The sequence below is a fragment of the Triticum dicoccoides genome, chromosome 6A (genome assembly GCF_002162155.2).
Source record: "Triticum dicoccoides isolate Atlit2015 ecotype Zavitan chromosome 6A, WEW_v2.0, whole genome shotgun sequence".
Classification (NCBI taxonomy): Eukaryota; Viridiplantae; Streptophyta; class Magnoliopsida; order Poales; family Poaceae; genus Triticum; species Triticum dicoccoides.
This window is the reverse complement of record NC_041390.1, coordinates 110,838,079-110,848,235: the sequence shown is the minus strand read 5'-3', so window position 1 is coordinate 110,848,235 and position 10,157 is coordinate 110,838,079. Positions and strand designations below refer to the sequence as shown.

General features: G+C 52.8%; 1 non-coding gene and 2 pseudogenes across 1 annotated transcript; 2 read left to right on the top strand and 1 right to left on the bottom strand.

Moving 5' to 3' along the window:
* The first annotated feature begins 1,446 nt into the window (after nucleotides 1–1,446).
* LOC119319677 lies at nucleotides 1,447–1,640 on the top strand. Its single transcript, XR_005154559.1, has one exon. It is a non-coding gene; the product is annotated as a U2 spliceosomal RNA (small nuclear RNA).
* Nucleotides 1,641–2,268: 628 nt separating this feature from the next.
* LOC119319680 lies at nucleotides 2,269–2,453 on the top strand (annotated as a pseudogene).
* Nucleotides 2,454–8,372: 5,919 nt separating this feature from the next.
* On the bottom strand, nucleotides 8,373–9,537 carry LOC119315732 (annotated as a pseudogene).
* Nucleotides 9,538–10,157: the final 620 nt, after the last annotated feature.

The window sequence follows — 10,157 nt, the reverse complement described above, 5'->3', positions numbered from 1 at the left end:
TGCCTCCGCGCGCCTCCAGCTCCTCCCCGCGCGCATCCTCCTCCCGCCGCCGTCAGCCTGCGCCGCCGGCCCTCGGCCGCGTGATGCTGGCGGCGGTGGGCTTGCCCTTCCCCGCGCGCGGTCCTCCCCTGCTCGGGCGGTGATGGCCGGCGGCGGTGCGCTTCGGCCGGTGGCGGTCCGGCGTCCTGGTGTGGAGGCCGGCGGCGCTCGCCTTGGTGGTGCCGCCTCTTGGCGGCGGGGTGGTCCAGTGGTGCTGGCCGGCCGGGGGCGCGTCCCTGGCCCAGATCTGGGCCCGTAGGGTTCCCTCTGGGTCCTTACGGGTCGGCTCCGGCGCGACCGCGACGCTCTCTGTATGGGGAGGCGGGGAGCGGCTTGGACTGGGACAGCGACGCCGGCGGTGTTCCAGCTGCTGCGTGGAGGCGGGAGCTGTCCGGGCCTGTGGGGCCACGGGCCCGGTAGGCTCCTGCCATGGCGTCCGGTCGGCTACCATCGTGGACGGTGGAGGTGGGGCCCTCCCGTATGCCGATGGTGCTGTTGCCCTAGTCCCGGCTCCTCTTCTCCGTTGTGCAGACCATCTTCGCGGTGCTGTGGTGAGACAGCGTGGGAAGCTTCGTGTTCGTGTTGGCGCAGGGTGGTGGTCGGTCTGGTGGCGAGCTCCGGAGTGCCTGAGGTAGAGGCTGGGATCGGGAGAAATCTTTGTTGGCTTGGCTGACACCGACGCGGTGGCGTCTGAGGGTGCCGCCGGACCTTCTTGGAGGGCGTCGGGGCTACCCTTCCTCTCTCCTCGCCGTGTACCGGGGGAAACCCTTGGCAGCAGCGTCGTCATCGTCGCGTCCCTTCTTGGAGGTGTTGTTGGGTACCGGCACTTCGAAGTTTCGGAGCTTGGTGGGTGATCTCCGGTGGACGCAGCGGTCATGAGGCTTCGTCGTTTTTGTCGATCCACCGTTATCGGCATTTGTTTCTTTTCTTTTTTCTCTTTTCTTTCTTTTGGGCGTGTTTGTGCTGCTTCCGCCCCAGCCCCTATCGTCGGTTGTATCGGTTGGTTGCTTTGTAATACAAAACGGGGGGAAATCTTTTTTCGTTATATTTGATTCCAAAAAAGTCCCTTGTGTGCTGTAGTTTTGGCCTCGCACAGACACCTTTGAGATCGCCGGTCAGACAACGAGCAGAACGAGCTACCCCGCGAAAAAAAAACCGAGCAAAACGAGCTTTTTTTTAGGGGAACGAGCAAAACGAACTGGAAAAAGCCAGCCAGGGCATTAGGCCGTGGAAGCGTGCTGCTGTGTTCTTACTGGGCCTGTTCATGCCCAAACGAGAGGCGACAGATTGCTTGCGGCTATTCTAAAAAAAAAGGTTGCTTGCGGCTGCTTGCTCCACATCGCTTGCGGAGAGTTGAGAGGCGGTTGAGGAAGCTATAAAACGAGATGCAGGGCATCATTGCAACTCATACCTTTCTTGGCCTTTTGGCTAAGATCAATATAGTATCTGTTTTTATCAATTTAATATCTGATATGTGGGCCATGTGCTCATAATGATATTAAATTTATTTTTTATGGGAAAGGACCATCACAATGGCTTGCTATTGGGGTTCTCAAGTGTCTTCTTGGTGTTGCACTACAGCTCAGGTAGGTGCACCCCAATCAAAACAAGGTTAAAATGTTTTAAGTCCTTCGTTTAAGTTTAAATATTTGAATTTCTTTTGAAGGGCCTCTACAAGTTGCCACAGTTTGCAAGGGTAATGACACGTTGATTGCTGGTGTGTATGACCCTATTTATTTGGAACTCGTTGCAGCAGCTATGGGAAAATGCAAACACCACCTAAACAAAGCTAAGATTAATAAACATTGATGTTTAACCCTCGCCCTTTTTTCTAGTGGTTAATTGCCCCCTAAACAAGCAAGTCAAGGAATCCCAGCAGCATTTGTTTTTTCAATCGCTTCCATTATCCATGTGATGTGTCTGTTGAGTAGTGTCTGTTGCTGCCCAACTTCAGGAACTTGTTCAGATAAACTCGTTTACCTTTTTGTAAGTGCACAAGAACAAGACTAATGTGTCGGTAATGTAGAAGAATAAATATCTCTGCTTACTGTAACCCTACTTACTGTAACTACAGAATAAAGTACAGTAAGAATGAATATCTCTTTTAAGAGAAGAAAGACTGCCGCAATCACCCAGAGAAATGGCACTACATTAAACCACTTTCCGGTCTGCTACCGTAAGGCACCGCAAGGTAGCTATAAAAGAAGGGGCAGGGCAGCAGAAGAACTCATATCTTTCTCCGCCTTTTGGCTAAGATCAAGTGTAGTATCTGTTCTTATCAGTTTAATATCTGATATGTGGGCCAAATGCCCAAACGATATTAAATTTATTTTTTTATGGGGGAGGGTCCAGGACAATGGCTTACCATTGGGGCCCTTAGGTGTTGCACTACAGCCCAGGCAGGCGCACCCCAAGCAAAACAAGGTTAAAATTTGAATTTACAAAGCGTTAGAAAGTAAGCTGCTACGTATTTAGTTGAATGCTAGGTTGGAATTTGCTAATATCAGGAATTGTAGTCGATTAGGAGCCTCCTTTGCCTGATGCGTACCTCAATGTTCAAGGACAGAGATTTTGGAATAGCTTAGGAAGAACATGAGGATTAAAAGCCATGAAATAAGAGAGAGATATACAGGTGAATTATGTTGTTGCTTATGTAGCTTCTTTTCCCTTCACAGATTGAAAAAGATCGTAGTCTGCACACTTCATGAAAATCATATCTGATATGGAAGCCTTATGCCTTGTAGTTATAGGCCAGTGAATGCCCTCCTCATTGAGCTCAGAATTATTGTCCATTTATTAACTACTAGAAATCTCCCCATTTTACAAATGGAAGCAGGCGTATCTTGAAAGTTCTATCTGTGCATAAAAGGAAGCTATCATCTCCTTCTACTCGTGCATGTATCTGTTATTGAATTTCTCATGTACATTATCTTCCCTGACAAAGCTTTTCCAGAGCTGGAGAATAGAAGTACCGTGTGAAGCAAGAACCATCAGTTATCAGTAGGCACTGCAGCGATTTGTGGCCCATTCAAGCTTCTGAACCATAATGTGCAACCCATCACTGAAAAGGAATTCTTGGAAAAATGGACTCTGCTATATTTTGGTTTATACATTGCCCTGGCATTAAGTCTAGATGAACTTCAGAAGATGGCTGCAGCAACTGACAAAATCAGTAGTACGTTAAGTCGTTTTCAAATTTCAACTCTTTGGAGTCATATATGCAGTTGCTGCTGTACATGCAGTTGTTGCCGATCTTGAGGGAAAAGCCATATGGCCGGCAAGTCGTCCCTGTTAGACTGTATATTGTACCACAACTGTATTTGTACCTGTATTGTACCTCTTGGTACCCTATATAAAGTGATAGGCCACGCACCAGATGCGTTGAGCCAGTTTCCACCAAACCACAAGTCTAACATAGTATCAGACTAGGTTTTCTAAAACCCTAGCCGCCGCCCTCTGTCCTTGGCCGCCGCCGCCGCCTCCTCGGATTGCTGCGCCGCCGCCAAGATCGCCATTGCCATGAGTTCCTCTGGCGCTTCCTCGGCCTCTTCCGCTGCCCTGCCCGCCTCCGCACCACCACCCGCAGTGGCGCCCTTCATCCCGCCCCAGCTCGCGGCGATCCTCGCCGCCAGCACCACGAGCCAGATGGCCGCGTCCACCACCTCGCGCCCTCTGTACCTCGGCTCGTCGCAGTTTGCTCCAGGGTTCATCCCTCCGCTGCCGTCCCATGCATCGGCGCCGCTGGTGCCGTTCAGCACGATGCCGCCCCCGGCCCCATCGGCGCCCGAGGCCGTGCCGCCACCCATCATCTCCACCGCGGCAGACGTCGTCGCCCCTGCTGGATCTCCGGTCGCCGACGGCCCGGGCACTGGCCCCTATCAGCTCACGCACCTCATCACGATGCGCCTCACGCAGGACAATTACCTGTATTGGCGGGCGCAGATCCTACCGCTTCTTCGCAGCCGTCATCTCGAAGGCTACGTCGACGGGAGCCACCCGTGTCCGCCCCTCCTCGTCCCTGCGGTCATGGCCACCGGCGCCCGGGTCTTGGCCGAAAACCCGGCGCACCGCACCTGGGTCGCACAGGACCAGGCCATCCTGTCCGCGCTCCAGTCCTCCCTCACGGAACGAGTTGCTGGGCTGGTGGTGTTCGCCGCCACGTCCCTCGACGTCTGGGCGACGATGGCTGATAGCTTCTCGGCCAACTCCTCGGCTCGCGCGTCGGCTCTTCGTCAACAACTTCTCGAGTGCAAGAAGCTTGACTCCTCTGCGCACGTCTACTACAACAAGATCAAGACGATCGCCGACACCCTGTCTGCTATCTGGGAGCCGCTTCGTGATACGGAGTTCACTGACTTCGTTCTTCAGGGTCTCGATCAGGACTACGACAATCTCGTTGAGGCGGTGCGGGGTCGTGAAACGCCCCTGTCTCCCCGGGACTTGTATGCGCGCCTTCTCTCCACCGAGCAACGCATTGATGCCCGTCATACCGCGATGCAGCTGAATGATCCTCAGGCCCATGCCGCCTACCGCGGTGCTGGTGGTCATCGTCCACCTCGTCCTCCTACTGTCCAACCCATGGGAGGTGGTGGCCGCCAGCCCCCTACATCACCGCCATCCTGTGGCCCTCCTGTGGCCATCGATCGCCGCGGCCGCCCCAACATCGACTGCCAGCTGTGTGGCATCCACGGGCACTATGCCTCTCGCTGCCATCGTCGCTTCAAGAGGGATTTTCTTGGCATCGGCAATGACGGGCGCGGCAACGAGAAGCAAGCTGCCATCGTCGAACAGAGTTCCTCCGTCCATCCTGGCGGCACCCACCCCAGTGCAGGCGGGTACACACCGTCGTATCAGATCGATCCTGCCTGGTATCTCGACACGGGTGCCACGGAGCACTTGACCAATGAGGCTGCTCGACTCCAGGCGCTGGAGCCCTACCGCGGCTGTGACAAGGTCCGCATCGCTGATGGTTTAGGTATGCCCATTACTCATGTTGGTCAGGCCTCCCTTCTGTCTAGTTCCTCTCGTCACCTTCGCCTTCGTAATGTCCTTCACGTCCCATGTCCATTACTATCTGTTCGTAAGTTTACTTATGATAATGATGTGTTCTGTGAATTTCACCCATTTCATCTCTTGGTCAAGGATCGAGCCACACGGGAGGTTTTGCTTAGAGGTCGCATCCATCAGGGCCTGTATGCGTTGGAGGCGCCATCCCTTCCGGAGGTCTTCAGCGCTGTTCGCATGTCGGTATCCCAGTGGCATGCCCGGCTTGGTCATCCAGCGTCTCCCATAGTTAGCCATGTTTTGCATCGACATGAGCTCCCTACGTCATCTAGTAATAAAGCTTTAGCAATTTGTGATGCATGTCAACAAGGAAAGAGTCATGAGTTACCGTTTGTGTCTTCATCTCGAGTTGTTACTACTCCATTAGAGCTTGTGTTTTCAGATGTATGGGGCCCTGCCCAAACCTCTGTCAGTGGTCATAAATATTATGTCAGCTTCATTGATGCCTACAGTCGCTTTACCTGGCTTTATCTCTTAAAAAGCAAAGCTGATGTGTTTCGTGTGTTTTTACAATTTCAATTGCATGTTGAGAGACTCCTTCAGCATAAGATCATTCATGTTCAGTCAGATTGAGGGGGCGAATACCGCAACCTCAATTCTTTCTTTAATAAGCTTGGGATATCTCATCGTGTTTCATGCCCACATACACATCAGCAGAACGGTGCCGTTGAGCGCAAGCACCGCCACATAGTTGAAGCTGGTCTTACACTTCTTGCTCATGCCTCCGTGCCCTTTCGGTTTTGGAGTGATGCTTTTACCACTGTTTGCTTCTTGATCAATCGAACTCCTACTCGAGTATTAAAAATGAAGACACCGCTTGAACTACTGTTTAATGAACTCCCTGACTATACTTTCCTCAAGGTTTTTGGATGTGCTTGTTGGCCGCACCTTCGGCCCTATAACAGTCGCAAGCTTGAGTTTCGCTCTAAAAAGTGCGTCTTCCTTGGGTATACTGCTCTCCACAAAGGCTACAAATGTCTCCATATTCCAACAAATAGAGTCTATATTTCTCGTGATGTCGTATTCGACGAAAGTCTGTTTCCTTTTTCGAATCTGCCATCTTCCCCATCGTTGTCATCATCCACTACTAGCTCCTTTGTTTCGCCTGGTCAACTTGAGGATGTTGCATATTCGCCTGTATTATTGCCTAACCACGGTGCAGGTACCAGATGTGGCACTCGCCTCGAGCTCCTTGACGAACCGGAGTCGCCCGCACCTGCTTCTGGTGACGGCGACGTCGATCGCTGCATGCGACATGCAGCGGGCGAGCACCTCGAGGCCGCCTCCTCGGCTTCGCCTGGCCCAGGTGCTCTGTTGCCCAAGCGGTAGCCTGGCAGTGGGCCTCCACTGCCTCCCGCCTCGCTTGCGCGGTCTTCACCACCCGCGACGCCCTCGCCTACCTCACCTGGGCCGGCCTCGCCTGAGCCCGCCTCGCCCGGGCCCGCCTTGCCCGCGTCAGCTTCCTCCCCTGGGCCGGCCTTGCTTGTGCCTATCTCGCCTGCGGCCTCGCTGCTCGGGAGCCCGTCTCCTGCCTCTCCTGACGAGGTACCGGCTGACCCGCCTCCAGCTCCTGTGGTCCTTCGACCGCATACATGTAGCCGGAGCGGTATTCATCGGCCCAAGAAATACACTGATGGCACTGTTGCATGGATTGCTGCCTGCTTGGCTCAAGCGCAGTCCGATCCTACTGCGGAACCTCGACACTATCAAGCAACGATGAGTATTCCTCACTGGTGTGCTGCTATGGACCTTGAGATTCAGGCTCTTCGTCAGAATGGCACCTGGCAGCTGGTCTCTCCCCGTTCAGGTATCAACGTCATTGACTCCAAATGGGTCTTCAAGGTCAAACAACATGCAGATGGTTCTATTGAGCGGTACAAAGCTCGGTTGGTTGCTAAGGGCTTCAAGCAACGGTATGGTCTTGACTACGAGGATACCTTCAGTCCTATTGTTAAGCCAACCACTATTCGACTGCTCCTGTCACTTGCTGTTACACGAGGTTGGCCCCTTCGTCAATTGGATGTTCAGAATGCCTTCCTTCATGGGGTTCTTCAGGAGGAGGTCTACATGCGTCAGCCCCCTGGGTATGTTGACCCTGATCGTCCCCAGCATCTCTGTCATCTGGTAAAGGCGCTCTATGGTCTCAAACAGGCTCCTCGTGCTTGGCATGCACGGCTGGGCTCTGCGCTTCGTGCTCATGGGTTTGTGCCCTCCACTACTGATACTTCACTGTTTATTCTTCAGCGACCGGAAGTCACCATGTACATTCTGGTCTATGTTGATGATATCATCCTTGTCAGCTCCTCTGTTGCGGCGACTGATCGTTTGGTTCTGGCTCTCAGTTCGGATTTTGCTGTCAAGGATCTGGGCAAACTTCATTACTTTCTTGGTCTGGAGGTCACGTATCCACATGATGGTCTTGCTCTTTCTCAGCAGAAGTACTCTCAGGATCTCCTGCGGCGTGCTGGCATGTTGGAGTGCAAAGCTGCTACTACTCCCATGTCCTCCATTGTGATTATTTCTGCTACTGATGGGACTCTCCTCTCTGCTGATGATGCTACCGAGTACAGAAGCCTTGTTGGGGCTCTTCAGTACCTCACCATCACACGGCCTGATATTTCCTATGCAGTTAATCGTGTTTGTCAGTATCTTCATGCCCCTCGAGAGCCTCACTTGACTGCCGTCAAACGTATTCTGCGTTACGTTCGCTCCACTGCCTCTTATGGACTTCATCTCCGGCCGGCGCCTTCTAGTGTGCTCTCGGCCTTCAGTGATGCGGACTGGGCTGGTAACCCAGATGACAGGCGATCCACGGGGGTATATGCAGTATTCTTTGGTCCTAATCTGATCGCCTGGAGTGCTCGGAAACAGGCCACAGTTTCTCGGAGTAGCACTGAAGCTGAGTACAAGGCGGTTGCTGATGCCATTGCTGAGCTTATTTGGGTCCAGTCTCTTCTTCGAGAATTGAAAATCTCTCACAGTCAGCCTCCTGTCCTTTGGTGTGACAACATCGGTGCCACATATCTTTCATCGAATCCGGTATTTCATGCCCGAACGAAACACATCGAAGTTGATTATCATTTTGTGAGAGAACGTGTTGCACAGAAGTTCCTGCAGATCAAGTTCATCTCCTCCAAGGATCAACTTGCTGATATCTTCACCAAACCGTTGTCTCTTCCTTTGTTCATAGGCTGTAGACGCAATCTTAACTTACTGAATACCTCAGGCCACAGTTAAGATTGAGGAAGGGTGTTAGACTGTATATTGTATCACAACTGTATTTGTATCTGTATTGTATCTCTTGATACCCTATATAAAATGATAGGCCACGCACCAGATGCGTTGAGCCAGTTTCCACCAAACCACATGTCTAACAGTCCCCGTTCGGCGACGCCATCACCGGCAGGAGCGGCTCCGCCCTCCCTCTGGCCGCGGAGGTCGGACCAACTGAAGTTGCCTCCTTTCACCATGTAGACGCTCACAGAATAGCGCAACCGCCTGACGTGCCACTCCTCGCCTGTGCCGTCTTGCAGGAAGAAGATGCGGTCCGCCCACTCCTTCATGCGCTCGTCCGGCACGCGCACGGCCCTGGAGCACCACCGCCCGACGAACAGAGCTTGGTCGCCGCCGAGGGCGCCCCTCTCCTCCTTCCACCTCGACCTGCCGAAGTCAGCCCTGAACACGGTGATGTCCTCGTCCATTGCGCCTTCCGGCGTGACCGGCGCAGCCCGCTGCATGCGTACGCGGGAGATCTCTCTGCGGACCATCAGCAGCGCGCCGTCGCCGGACTCGACGAGGTAGTGCAGCGTGGCGCGGCGAAACTGGCTCGACGGCGGGGGACGGCCCTTTATGGCGCGGTCAAGCCGAGAGATGGTCGGAAGCTCGTCGTCGCTGCCGTCGTCAGCGACGGTGTCCGCGAGCAGGTCTTCGTTCTGGTCGACGGCGTACAGCTTGCGCCTGTAGAAGGCCATGTCTTTTGAGCCGCCTCCATTGGTCTCGGCCGCTCAGCGACCACGCAGGAGCGCCCAGCCGGCACAGCGCGAGCTTGCCGTGCCGCCCTTGGCCAACGACCGCGGCGACCAGGCGGGCCGAGCAGACCACGAGCTTGAGTAAGGACACCGCTGTCTGTGGCTCGGCGTCTCTCTCACGCGGGGTCAACGAATACCTGCACTCCAGCAACTCCCGCTCGGCCACGGCCACGATGGGCTCGTGACGGACACACACGCTGGACAGGCTGGGGAGTAGCGCCACGGGTGCCGTGGCGTCGGAGAACGGGTCCAGCAGCGAGTATGCGCCGTCGTCACGCTCGAAGACGAGCCACTTGCCGCAGGAGCTGTGGTGAGTCTGGTGACCGGCGGCGACGGGCAGGCAGAAGGGCCGAGCTTCGACGGCGAAGACTATCCGTGTGGCCACGCTATGCCTGGCTGGGTACATGCATGCATGTGTGCATGCAATGTTCGACGTGTCATGCATGTATGAATGGATGGGTCACATTAACATCATCATTCTTTTCTCTTTTTTTTGAGGGGACTAACATCAACATTCCAGTTGAACTTTCTAGTTTGATGGATTTTTTTTTTTTGCATAAAGCACACACATATTTGTACAAGTCTTTAGTGATTGTATGGACATAAAAAATAAAATGACAAAGTTTTCTAAGAAAAATGTATTTGTACCATTGGTATTGCCCTTTATAGAAAGACAAAAAACTTGCAAACAACTTTACACTCAATTTGCACTTTTTGTAATACACAAACAATAAACATATAATAGTACAATTTTCACAACCTAGTATAATTTACAAACGTTTTGTATAGTATGTGCTTGTGTACTACACACGGATTTTTTTTAAATGAAGTCTTCTAATAAATACTCCCTCCGTCCCATAATGAAGTCTTACATTATGGGACGGAGGGAGTAATTAATTACTGGCATTGGTATTACCCTTTAAGAAGAAGAAGATGAAAATAATAATAATAAAATTGGCACACATTTTGCGCATAAATTGCACTTTTTATAATATGCATGAATAACCGTATAATAGTGGAACAATA